The sequence below is a fragment of the Vipera berus genome, assembly GCF_964194415.1.
Source record: "Vipera berus genome assembly, chromosome: 8".
In the NCBI taxonomy this organism is placed as follows: domain Eukaryota; kingdom Metazoa; phylum Chordata; class Lepidosauria; order Squamata; family Viperidae; genus Vipera; species Vipera berus.
In genome coordinates, this window is record NC_138211.1 from 26,177,505 (window position 1) to 26,190,621 (window position 13,117).

Here is a 13,117-nt window from a genome sequence, read left to right on the forward strand (position 1 = left end):
ACGGGGGCACCATAAAGGGCAGCATGTGTGAATCTACCAGTGCTGACAACAGGAAGACGGCCAAACAAGTCAAGATGGCACCTTTCACTCTGCAACGGGAGCCCCAATGTTGTTTTACTTGTGTCATGAGGGGCTCTCACTGAGAAAAGGGGGTCAACCTATTCTCCAAAGCAGGTGAGGGCAGGACAAGAAGCAATGGGTGGAAGCTTGTTAAAGAGAGAAGCAACCTAGAACTAAGGGGAAATTTCCTGACAGAACAATTAACTAATGGAACGGCTTGCCTTCAGAAGTTGTGGGTGCTCCATCACTGGAGATTTTAAAGAAGAAATTGGACTGCCATTTGTCCAGAACAGTATAGGGTTTCTTGCTTGAGCAAGGCCCCTTCCAGCCGTACGATTCTATATGATGCACGTAAAAAAACCTGTGTAGTTCCCATCGCAGTGCAGGTCAGTGGCTGGCAACACGAGGAAGAACAAAGTATTTTGGAATCCAGTTCAGGTTGGTGCACTGGCGTCTTCAAGGCCGTTTACCCTGACAGTGGAATTTCACCGGCACGAACACCTCAGCATTTCCCAAATCATTTCGGCAGTGCTGGACTGGCTACACACGGGCAGACCTTGGAGGGGGGGCTAAGGGGAACCAAGAGGTTAGTTCTGTTTTGGTGCACGAGAACTTTAGATTCCACTTGACTTTACCGCATTCAGCATCTCTTGGTAAAAGTGCCTTTTCACTTCAGCCAAATGGAGTCGAGAGTTCCACTTCCTTAAGGGACCAGACTGGGGCAGGCCTGACGCAGGTAAAATGAAGGAGCAGCTGCCAATTGGGTGGGAAGCTGTCAGGGTCAGAATCAGTGAGATGGGCAGGATATAAATTTAACATAAACTCAATTGGCATTTGTAGCTTTGGATGCTATTATCAATTCTGCCAAGAAGTGAATTGTCTTTTCTTGATTTGTAACAGATTTGTATTGTTTCTTCAGAAGCACGCAGCCACTCACCACCCCCCACCTCTATGGAGTGCTCAGCTGGCTTCTCTTTATACAATTGATGCATGTTTTAAGAGTTGCTCGTTAGAAATGCTGCATTAAAATCATATGCCTTGCTGACATGCACAAGCTAAGACCAGCTGTTTTGAAGAAGGCCCAAGGGGTCCTCAAGCCAGCATCCACTTTGGAGCAAATGAGGTCTGCAGGAGGCTTCATGTCCCTTCCAAGATGAGTGACTTTGCTCAAATGCTATTCCCGCATCTGGGATCTTGCAAAGCCTTCGTCATCTCTAATGCAATGAAGTGACGTCCCCAGGCTAACCGTAACTGTGTACGAGCCTTTAACAGAGGAAGGTAATTCTATATTTTTGTCATTCCCTGCCTAGCTGAAATAAGTCTAAATAAATAAAATTTTCCTTCTCCTTCTCCTTCTCCTTCCTTCCTTCCTTCCTTCCTTCCTTCCTTCCTTCCTTCCTTCCTTCCTTCCTTCCTTCCTTCACTTTTCCTTCTTCTCCTGTTGTTCCTTCACTGGGACATTTTATACTGTACAATTTTTTTTAAAAAAATATGTTTAAGTTGTGGTATTACAACATGAAATGCCCATTCTTTTCAGACATACTTTAAAGTCTGAACAAACTGTTTCAAATGCATAGATAGTCCATGTTTAAAAGCAATGGCCATCGGAAGACCAAACTTTATTGTGCAATATGGCATGCAGATATGTTTTTAATGTATGAAAACAATTTTTACAAGATTTTCATAATCAGTAAAATTGAGAAAGATCATTCTACTTCCCAAGGTACAATATCACCAAGTGGCTTTAACTTGTGTGTGGCTTGAATTTAGACATTCTGGTTAGTATTAGTAAACCAGGTTTTATAGATGAGTATGCACCCAAACTACTACATTTCATTCACTACAGTTAATTGACTATATCAGGGCTAGGCAACCTTGGCTCTTTTATGACTCATGGACTTCAACTCCCAGAATTCCTCAGCCAGCACAGCTGAGTCATAAAAGACCCAAGGTTGCCTACCGCTGGACTAGACTGTTATTAAACAAACCATAGTTAAACATAATGAGGTAACTGGCCAGACTTTGAACACAAAACACAGCAAAATTCAAGGTTTTCCTCTCTAATAGACCTTAGAGAGTCAGTGGCCTTTCTATCATGGCTGGTCACTGGTCCATCTACATTAACTGGCTGCAGCTCACTTCACTTCCTGATCTCCATCTGCAAATCTGAATAACTAAATCTAGCAGTCAATCTTTGTGAAACAACAGTCCTTCCTGGGAGTTAAAAAAAAAATCAAATTACTGCAAAGTTGGCTCACCTATAAATGTCAAAATCCCCAAATGTATTTTGAAACAACAAAGTTCAGTTTCATATCTAATCTCTATATTCTACTAGCACACAATACTATTTTTGCAGGACCAAAGGAATCAAGGACTTATGCATCCTCTGGGCCGCAGTGGTTTCTCGTGGGTTATACATGCCATTTTACAAGGTTTGCTAATTGGTTGGAAGTGCAGTACAGAATTGTAATGTTTTTTACTTAGATAAGGGCTGCATCTTTTCATCTCTGTTAAATTTGAGATCATTCCTAAGATCTGTTCTGACCAGGAATTGTTCTTTGGGCTGGGCAGTAAAATGCTTAACTCACCAACCAACCAACCAGCCAAATAACCAACTAACCAACCTGGTATATAATTTTTTGCTGACGGCATTTTCTTCCATATCACAAACCTGGCCTTGCATGGTCAGGGCTTCACAATTTATGAGACGAACATTTAAATCAGGAACAGAAGATGTGAAGGACAAAAAGTGGTCAAATGGGGGAAAACAAGACAACACTTTGTGATGTATGAGGTCCAAGGCCAGATAGTCATCTGACAGGCATGGACAATCTCTCGCTCTCTTGCCCAGGCAGCCAAAGCAGGATGTGGGTGACCAAAATGCCAGGCTTGGCTTTGAAAGAGGGACCCCAAGTCCTACAGGTACCATTAATAAGAACTATGAGCCGGTGTACTTAACAACTTTATTTTTTTTACCTCTTTCTAGCTGCCTGGAGGGCAAGGGAAATGTACCACAAGATCCAGCCAGCAGACCTGGCCTTGGAGTCTGCAGCTCAGAAGGGGAGAAGGCAGGCAAAAAGGTCATCTTTTGCAAAATTACTGTCAAATGAATTGCATCAACGGCATGCAATTCCAGTGCTGTGCTATGTCTGTCTACTCTGTTGAAGCCATAAGTTCTTACCCTGAGACCCTGGTCACATCAGGATTGCCTGCTTCCATTCAGGTGGTTTCCCAGATTTCCTCCTTCCCCTGGCCCCTAATTTATCTAATGATCTCTGGATAAGACCCTAAGGCTGAGAAAGATGAAAGAGAAAAAGAGGGTGAAACGACATGGTTAACATTAGCTTTCTTTAGAAGATCATATAGTAACTGTGACTAGGGGGGGCCTTCGCCCAGGTTCGCCTGGTGCGCCAGTTGCGGCCCTATCTAGACCGGGATGCCCTGCATACGGTCACTCATGCGCTTGTGACCTCTCGGTTAGACTACTGCAACGCTCTCTACATGGGGATGCCCTTGAGGACCACTCAGAGGCTCCAACTGGTGCAGAATGCAGCCGCAAGAGTCGTGTTGGGGGTCTCCCGATACTCCCATGTTACACCTCTGCTCCGTGAGCTGCATTGGCTTCCAGTTGCCTTCTGGGTGAGATTCAAGGTGCTGGTGATGACCTTTAAAGCCCTACATGGCATGGGTCCGGAATACCTTAGGGAGCACCTGCGGCCAGCATCAACTTCCCTCCGCCCAGTGCGCTCCCACAGAGAGGGCCTCCTCAGGGTGCCACCGGTCAGAGAGTGTCGGCTGGTGGCCCCCAGGGGGAGGGCGTTCTCTGTGGGTGCGCCTGACCTGTGGAACCATTTACCGGTTGAGCTCCGGATGGCCCCCGACCTTCGCTCCTTCCGACGTGATCTAAAAATCTATTTGTTTGAACAAGCCGGCCTGGTCTGATGGGTTTAGGTTTTAATTATTGTTTTTAAGTAATTTATTTATTGTATTTGGGCACTATGGTTTAATCTGTTCTTAATTTTTGTATTTTGGTATTTATTGCCCTGTTCACCCCCCTGAGTCCTTCGGGAGAAGGGCGGTATACAAATTAAATAAAATAAAATAAATAAATAAATAAATAAACATCACGTGCTTGTATGTCAGTTAGAGAGCTAATGGCTGCATTTGTTCAACCGGCCAGGTTTGGCTGGAATTAACCTTGATTTGATGGGGGAGAGGGCTCCGCACATCCTGCAAAAAAGGCCCACTTTTTTTTTGTTGTGCAAAAGCAAGATAAGGTTAATTGGGTGAGCATGTTTTGTGACTGCAACCCTTGTGTGCCTCTAAAGTATTAAAAGCATTCTAGGTCACAAGAGCAAAGACTCTGAAGCTGCACATTTTGATCTTGTCTTAATGGGTGGTAGAACCATCCAGAAAGTTGTGTCAAAGGGGCCCTCAAAATAAACACCCTGTGTGTTTAATAGTTACTTGCATTTGGAGTTGTTTCATGATCAGTGCGTTGCAGGCTGTAGTAATGATGGACAATACTGTACTGACATTTTTTTAAAGTCATTGGTGGATGCCAGCTTTTAACGAAACTCAAAGAGTGAATCTATTCCCTATATTGATGTCCATGATTTTAGAAAGGTAGATTCAGATGCAAATTTTGTAATCTTAATCTTACTTTACATTTTGTGTAAACTTCACCCTGCCTGCATCATTTATTCTGAGATTAGCTATATTTTACATAGCATAAATGCACCCAGAGGAGGAACAGTGATGGTCAAAAAACTATCTTCTATGAATAAAACAAACACAGAAATAACACAGTCTCTGAGAAAAAAAAACCTGTAACTTATATCAAAAATCTAATCCGTTTCTTATGTGTAATGTGGAAAGAAACATTTTCTATTTATTCATAAATAAATGCACAGCTAAAAATGAGATATCCCACTTTTAATAATGCCTTGAATTCACTGAGAATATTATTTGAACCACAAGATGAGCAGCAAATAAATTTGATAAATACTTTGACTACAAATAGTGCTTTGAAAGAGAGCTTAAAACATATTTACGTTATGCAATTGTAACTGATATATGAAATAAGTTTATTGGGCATTATTTCAAAATTTGACATTTTCCTTCTGAAGTTATCCACTAAACCTATATATATTTAGATTACCTTGCTAGGCCCCAAACATTGTTTTATAAAGCCTTAGTAAAGCCACACCTGGAATAGCTGCATCCAGTTTTGGTCATCACATTACAAAAAAGATGTTGAGACTTTGGGAAAAGTGCAAAGAAGAGCAACTAAGATGATTAAAGGCCTGGAGACTAAAACATATGAAGAACGGCTGCAGGAACTGAGTATGGCTAGTCTAGAAAAAAAAGGATTATCAGTATTCCAATATCTGAGGGGCTGCCACAAGGCAGACGGGGCCAGGTTGTTCACCAGAGCACCAGAGGGAAGGATGAGAAACAGTGGTTGGAAACTGATCAAGGAGAGAAGCAACCTGGAATTAAGGAGAAACTTCCTGTCAGGACCCACCCCAATCCACATCTTAGGAAAACAAAAACTCTTGGAGTCAGTTCTAGTCCAAAAGGAATTTTTACTAGGACATGCTTGGTTGTGGAAATACAAGACAGGACTTAGTATTGTTTTACAAATTGAAACTTTATAAAGGGTTCCCGGTTCAACCCCCCTTCCCTCAACCCCATTTGGTCAGCCCCCATCCCTCTATTTCGTGTCATCCCTTTCCTGGGAAAAAAGGAACTTCGAATCTTTATGGTTATTGCCTTCTTCCTCTACAGAATTAAAAGAAGACACAGGACAGATGCCCTCTTCTCTAACCCTCCCTTTTGTTCCCCCAGTTCAAAAGGTTCCCTTGGTCTTTGAAATAACCTAAGGCAGGCTGAAACCACATGCGCTCCTCCTTCCTTGGGAGATGGCAGAATCCATGGGGGGGGGGGAATAATGTTTTAAACATACATTTATGAATGTGATATAAATGGATTCTGACACTTCCTGATAGTGAGGACAGTTAACAAGTGGAACAGCTTGCCTCCAGACATTGTGAGGGCTTCATCAATGGGGAGGTTTAAGAAGAGACTGGACAACCACCTATCTCAAATGCTTGAGCAGGGGCTGGACTAGAAGACCTTCAAGGTTCTTTCCAGCTCTATTCTGATTGATTGAAAAAAGCAATCATTAATATTGATTAACTTAATGAGCTCCAGAATGTTTAAAGAATATTACAGAAATGATAATGAGTACCACCTCGGTTTTCATCCCAATGACAACTGCTCATTTTGTCTACACAGTGGCCCAATTGAGCGACATGATTGCTAGTTCGCACTGGGATGATGCTACTCACACATTGAACCTACTAATAATTGCATAGCAAGCTGAGGGCGTGATTTGCATTTCGCGTGGTACACAGCTTCAAAATAATTCTTCCAATAAAAGAATACAGAAGTGGAACTGAGAGTTGTCAGCATGGAAGAAAGCCGTTTGCCCTTTGAATTTAAAGAAAAATAAACAGCCTCCACGTACACTGCTAAAACAAGTTGAAATGTCTATATTTGGTTAGTGTGTTTAACAGTGACAAACGGATCAACATATTCCTAACGGTATTTCTGCTTCTACTGAATCACAGGGGTCTCTAAACTTGGCAACTTTAAGACTGATGGACTTCAATGCCCAGAATTCATGCATGGCTGGCTGAGGAATTCTGGGCATTGAAGTCCACCGGTCCTAAAGTTTGTAGATCCTTGCTCTATCATCTGAGTGCAAAAGAATTGGCTCCTTGGACTTGAGAAGGTGACTTGATCCAGAATCGGACCCTTTTCCCCGCAGGAAGATAAGTCTTATACATCGACAAGACCCCTTTTTTCTAAGATGAATCCAATGTGTTACCAACCCCCATCCACCGATGCTGGTGGGCCAGGCACTTACAGAAAGCTGCTTAAAAATGCACTGGGATTCCCAAGGCTGAATCAGACGTGACCACCTCTTTGAAAGGCTGGGCATCAGAAATTCCTTTCCCTGAGGTGGGTCTAAACCTGGCAGGCAAGCGGTTGATTGAAATCTACTGTGGATTAATGTCAAGACCTCGGAGGATGGAAAATGTAATCCTTCTTTTACCTCCTCCTTCTCCGTGTCTACTCTGCATTTGGCCAGGAAAACCAAAGGCCAAGTCTTTCTATTCCATGCAGCTGAATAGGGGCTATTTTCTGGTGATGGTGATCTCTGCTTAGTGGCCCTGTAAAAGTTGTCATAAAATTGGGTTCAACTTGACTTATGACTGCAATGCTCAGGACAGCAATTCTGGTCCCAATTTTGTTCACAAATCAAGAATTACCTGTAATTTGGTTTTTTATATTTTATTTACTACAAGAATTTGTAATAAATTTATTTTTTATGTGTGTAGAAATAAAAGTAGCTGCAAAGAATATAAACAAAGAGGGCAAAGGATGGTTTCTCCACAAATAAATACAAAGTGATTCTGAGGAGTATAAAAATTGGTTTTTGGCATGGAGGAAGAGGGGATAGACCGAATGGAATTAAAAATAATTAAAAAAAACCAATAAAAAGATTTGGAATGAAACTAAGGGAAAGCTGGAAGGACTTTTCTGAGATTGCTGTGGGAATTACAGCTATATGTCAAAGAGCAAAACTGACACGAGTGCTGTATATTTTTGCAACCTCCCCCCACAAAAATTGATACAGCACAGAGCATCATCGGAGCTGGAAGAGACCTCAAGCTGGAGACACTGTACCATTTCAGACAAATGGCTGTCCTGTCTCTTCTTGAAATTTCTGAAGGCCATCTTGAAAGAACCAGGATTAGAAAGACTAATCTTTCTTTGGTGTTGGAGTGGAGTCCAGAGAATATCAGGGATATTTAAGAAAATCAACCGATGGCTGACCAAGGAATTCAACACAGAGTTCTCTCTGAAGGCACCAATGAATGGGCTTACCCTGTCCTCTTTTGGACCTGCTATGAGAAGTCTTAGCTCTCTGAAGAAAGCTAACACTGGGAAAGGTAGAAGTACACGAAAGAAGAGGATGACCAGCAATAAGGGGGAATGGATCCGATCAGGGCACCATTGGAATACCTGAAGGTTCAGGATGGGGACAATTCTTCTAGGACAAAATCTGTCTTCTGAGTCAACGCTAACCTGATGGTGCACCATCAGTCAACTAGATGCTTGTCAAAAACAAGTGGAAAACAAAAAGCAAATAAAAATACCAGAGCTATTTCTTGTGTCCCTAAGCTAGCCATACCAGCTAAGATGGTGGGGGTTGTATTCCAATGCATCAACAAGAAAAGTACTAGGGAAAATTGCTGCAAAGACAGAAGTGTAGTTATTATTACGTATAACAGGAATTCTGGAGGAGAAAAGAATAACCTGTCAAAATTTCCCATTGTTCATAAATCCACCAAAGTGAAAAAAACGGTAGGGGAAAGAATATTTTTTTAAAAATCTATTTTTTTCTTACCACTACCAAAATCTTATTTTCAAAGAAATTTCCTAATAGGAATAGGAATTGACCCTGGAGATAATACCCCCCCCCCCCAAATCTCAGCACTGTGACTGGCTTCACACCATGTTAAATCCCAATCATTGACTTCACACAACACATATATCACTGAACTGATGTTTATCCAATAATGTGATTATGCAGGTAACAATGTAAATGGCTTATCTGTGATCTGAGTGTGATTTTCTTGGGGAAAAAATATTTTCTGATCTGAAATAGATATTACTTTCTGATGGGAAATAGAATTATTTTCTGATCTAAAATAGAATTATTTTCTGTTCTGAAATGGAAAAGAAAAAGGCCCCAAGATAGTAAATAAATGAACAAAACAACATCTCTGCTTCTCTGAGCGAGGGTCACTTCCCCACCGCCTTGAAGGAGGCGGTGGTGAGACCTCTCCTCAAGAAGCCCACCTTGGACCCAACCTCATTGAATAACTTTCATCCAGTCTCCAACCTTCGCTTCCTTGCGAAGGTTGTTGAGAGTGTGGTGGCGCATCAACTTCCTCAGGTCCTGGATGAAGCGGTTTATCTAGACCCGTGCCAATCGGGCTTCAGGCCGGGCTACAGCACGGAGACGGCATTGGTCGCTCTGATGAATGATCTCTGGAGAGCCCGGGACAGGGGCCATTCCTCTGTCCTAGTCTTATTAGACCTTTCGGCGGCTTTTGATACCATCGACCATGGTATCTTACTGCGGCGCCTCAGGGGACTGGGAGTGGGAGGCACGGTGCTGCGGTGGTTCTCCTCCTTTCTTCTGGGTCGCTCGCAGTCGGTGCTGGCAGGAGGACAGAGGTCGACTCCGAGGCCTCTCGTTTGCAGAGTCCCTCAGGGGTCGGTCCTCTCGCCTCTCCTGTTCAACATCTACATGAAACCGCTGGGTGAGATCATTCGTGGTTTTGGAGTAGGGTACCATCAGTATGCTGATGACACCCAGCTTTTCATCTCAACTCCAAACAGCATCAGTGATGCCCTCGACGTGATGTCCCGCTGCCTGAAAGCGGTCCGGGAATGGATGGGGAGGAACAGGCTTCAACTCAACCCTGACAAGACTGAATGGCTGTACATACCGGCAAGCCAGGATACTCAGATCATTCCATCCCTTAACATCGGGGATGAGTTATTACCCCCTATTGATAGGGCCCGCAACCTGGGTGTCCTCCTAGACTCACAGCTATCCTTGGAAGATCACATAGGAACTGTGACCAAGGGGGCCTTCTCCCGGGTTCGACTGGTGCACCAACTTCGACCTTATCTGGACCTGGATGCCTTACGTACAGTCACCCATGCACTTGTGACTTCTCGCCTAGACTACTGTAACGCTCTCTACATGGGGCTGCCCTTGAGAGCCACTCGGAAGCTTCAACTGGTGCAAAGTGCAGCTGCACGGACACTTTTGGGGGCCTCCCGATACTCCCATATCACACCTCTCCTCCGTGAGCTGCACTGGCTTCCGGTTGCCTTCCGAGTGAAATTCAAGGTGCTAACAATGACATACAAAGCCCTACATGGCATGGGTCCGGACTACCTACGGGAGCACCTTCTGCCAACGTCAACACCCCTCCGTCCTGTGCGCTCCCACAGAGAGGGCCTCCTCAGGGTGCCACCGCTCAAGGAATGTCGGTTGATGGCCCCCAGGGGAGGGCATTCTCAGTGGGTGCGCCAGCCCTCTGGAACTGCTTGCCTACCGAAATCCGGATGGCCCCCGACCTCCGCACCTTCCGGCGCGATTTAAAAACTTACCTGTTCCAGCAGTCCGGCCTGGCCTGATAGCTCTTGGGGTCTCAGTTGTTTTTACTATTGCTTTTCTCTATTGTTCAATCTGTATACCTACCTTACTCTGTACACCGCCCCGAGTCCCTCGGGAGAAGGGCGGTATATAAAAACAAATAAATAAAATAAATAAACAAACAAACAAAATAAAACATAACTGCAGGACAGAGACAGAAAATAAGAAGAAAACCATACAAATATTTAAAGTGCTCAAGATTAAGACTTGAGGAATCATATTGCAGTAATCAGATTTCCTACAGGATTGGTAGAAAGTCTGTACGAAGGAGGCATAAATACTGTAGGATTTTGGATGTCCCATGAATGCAGCTTGTGTATTCTGTATTCTCCTTTTTTGGGGAATCCACCCAAGTGGATAGGGACATCATGCCAGATCAACCCAGGAACATCTTAGTTTTGGAAGGACAACCTGGAGAAAGACCAGGAGGAGCTGTGTGTGGCTGTGGGAAGTCAGCTCCTCAGAGAAGGAAATATTAAAAGGGCAGGAAAATATATTTCCTCAAAGGATCTTGAAGAGGCAGGAAAGCATGCCCAGTTTTCTTAATAGCCCCAGGTTTCTCTCCCCCAAGCAGGGAGCAGCTCTATAGAGATGCAGATGTAAATCCAGGGAGCTAGGAGATTAAGAAGACAAAGACCTAAAATCTACATACCCCATCCAAACTCTAAGAGTTATCAGCCCCAGCCCCAGGGAAGCCGGGTATGACCTTTGGACATAATATAGGATTAACCCATCGCCATCAGAATACCAGAAAGGCACACTCAGACTCAGGTCAAAGTTCATGCCACAGGAACAACTCCAAACAAAAGGCTCCAGAGGGTACAAAAACCCACTCCCTACATGTGTTCACTCTCTTTTCTGCCAGAGCTCCTGTCTGGCTCTCCTTTTCAATAAACTACAACTTTCTTCCTAAAGCAGTCGCCATGTTTATTCCCAGCTTGGACTGAACCACGATGAAGACTTTTCTTCCAACATGGTTAACGCATAAAAGATGAGGCGGCACTGTCCCAGACCCAGTGTGTAATCTGGATTCACAACTCCTTCTTGAAGAGTAGGTGGAAGCTGTGGCTACGAGGCCCTTTGCCATCAATTGTACGCATTTCTGGACTGGGGGCTCCTGCTTATGGTCACTCGTGCTCTTGTGATCTTCATAATGGACTACTGCAATGGGGCTGCCCTTGAAAAGTATTTGGAAGCTTCAATGGGGCAGAATGGGGCAGAATGGCACATGTGACTTGGCATATGTGACGCCCCTGCTCCAGCAGCTGCATTGGCTTTCAGTGTGTTTCCATGGTATACTTCAACTTTGAAGCCTTTCATGGTTTGGGACTGGGTTATTTATAGGACTTACAGAACTTAGATGGTTAGCTTCCTTAGATAGTGAATTATAATGTTTATCCTCGTGCAACTTTATAGCACATTGGTGATTTTTATCACGGTTCTACCTTAAGTTTTTATCTCTTGTATTGTCCCACATATTTTTCCCCTCTGCTTATAGTTTAATTAAACTCATATTTATGTTTTATTAGTGTTGTATATTAATGATTGCATGACCTATGTGGATGCCATTCATTTAACAATTGTTTGCTTAGCAACGTAAGTTTTGGCCACAATCGCGGTCATAACTCTAGGACACAAGGTCTCGACACTTGGGCTCCGCGTGCTGGACCCTGGGACCCAGCCCATGGGACAGAGTCTGTCTCCAACCTGTGTAGACAACTGGTTGGATAATGCTTGGCAGCTGTTTTAATTCTTATACGGGGCACTGTATGCATTTTATTGCAATCCACCCAGAGTCGGGGAGAAGAGAGGTAACGAATGCACGTGCAGAAGGTGGTGTATGGAGAACAGCTGCAAACAGCTGGCACATGCGCACAAAACGGCGATCCAGGAGCAGCCGGGGCACCAGCGAGGCGGCTCGTGCGGTTCGCATGGGTCGCGACTGACGTCAATTCGCGCGATGACCTCATGGCGTGACGTCACCGCGACTCCCAGGCGCCACCGGACTCCGGCCCAGCTGGCTCTTGCAAGCGCTCGCCTCGGCCTCGGCCAACCCGAGCGCGGCGACGCTCCCCGCGCTCCCCATCGTCCGCGGGCGGCGGGGAACCCATAAGCCACGCCGAGAAACAAACGCAGCACCGGCTTTTCCGGCCGCGGCCGGTGCGGCCGGGACACGTGACTCCGGTGGGCGGGCCTACAACCCGAGCGGGCGGGGCCGAGAGGCGCGAACCGCGGCGCGCGCCATCTTCCGAGGGCGGGCCCAGCAGCCGCGCCCCGCCCCCTCCGCCCCGCCCCGCCCCCTCCGCTCACGCCGCTGCGGGTCGTGGATCGCGCGCTCCCCAGATCCGCCGCCGCCGCCGCCGCCGCCGCCGCCGCCCGGTCCTTCGCCTCAGTCCGCCGCCGCCGCCGCCGGCGCCATTTCCAGCCGCTGCTCGTCGCCATGGCAGGTGAAGGGATGGGGAAGCGGGACCCGGCGCCCCCCGGCCCCCCCTCAGGCGCGGACTCCCACTCCCATCGTCCCCCGCCGGCGCCCTCTTTGCCTCACGAGGCGTCCGGGCTCCCTGCCCCTTCAGCTGCCGTCCCTCGGGGTGGGCGCTCCGGCCCCTGCAGGCTCGGGGGTCGGCCGGGCTGCAGTCGGAGCCCGGCTGTCACGCCCCTCTTTCGGAGGGCTCCCCGGCTCTGCCCCTCCCCGCGATGCGGTGCCATCTTGCTGCCCCTCGGCGCCGGCGGCCTCGCCCCGCGCCC

At 45.9% G+C, this 13,117-nt stretch overlaps 1 protein-coding gene and 1 long non-coding RNA gene across 4 annotated transcripts in view; both read left to right on the forward strand.

The window, feature by feature from the left end:
- Positions 1–1,005: 1,005 nt before the first annotated feature.
- On the forward strand, positions 1,006–6,602 carry LOC308671692. Its single transcript, XR_014027270.1, has 3 exons — positions 1,006–1,338; positions 3,047–3,140; positions 6,361–6,602. It is a non-coding gene; the product is annotated as an uncharacterized lncRNA (long non-coding RNA).
- Positions 6,603–12,741: 6,139 nt separating this feature from the next.
- SLC23A2 (solute carrier family 23 member 2) overlaps positions 12,742–13,117 on the forward strand; it is an 88,168-nt gene continuing 87,792 nt past the window's right edge. Inside the window, exon 1 of one of the 3 annotated variants that reach the window (XM_081333849.1) lies at positions 12,742–12,819. The gene's annotated coding sequence lies outside the window, so the exon portion shown is untranslated. The remainder of the gene's footprint in view (positions 12,820–13,117) is intronic. The other 2 variants (XM_081333850.1, XM_081333853.1) reach the window with 2 other exon arrangements.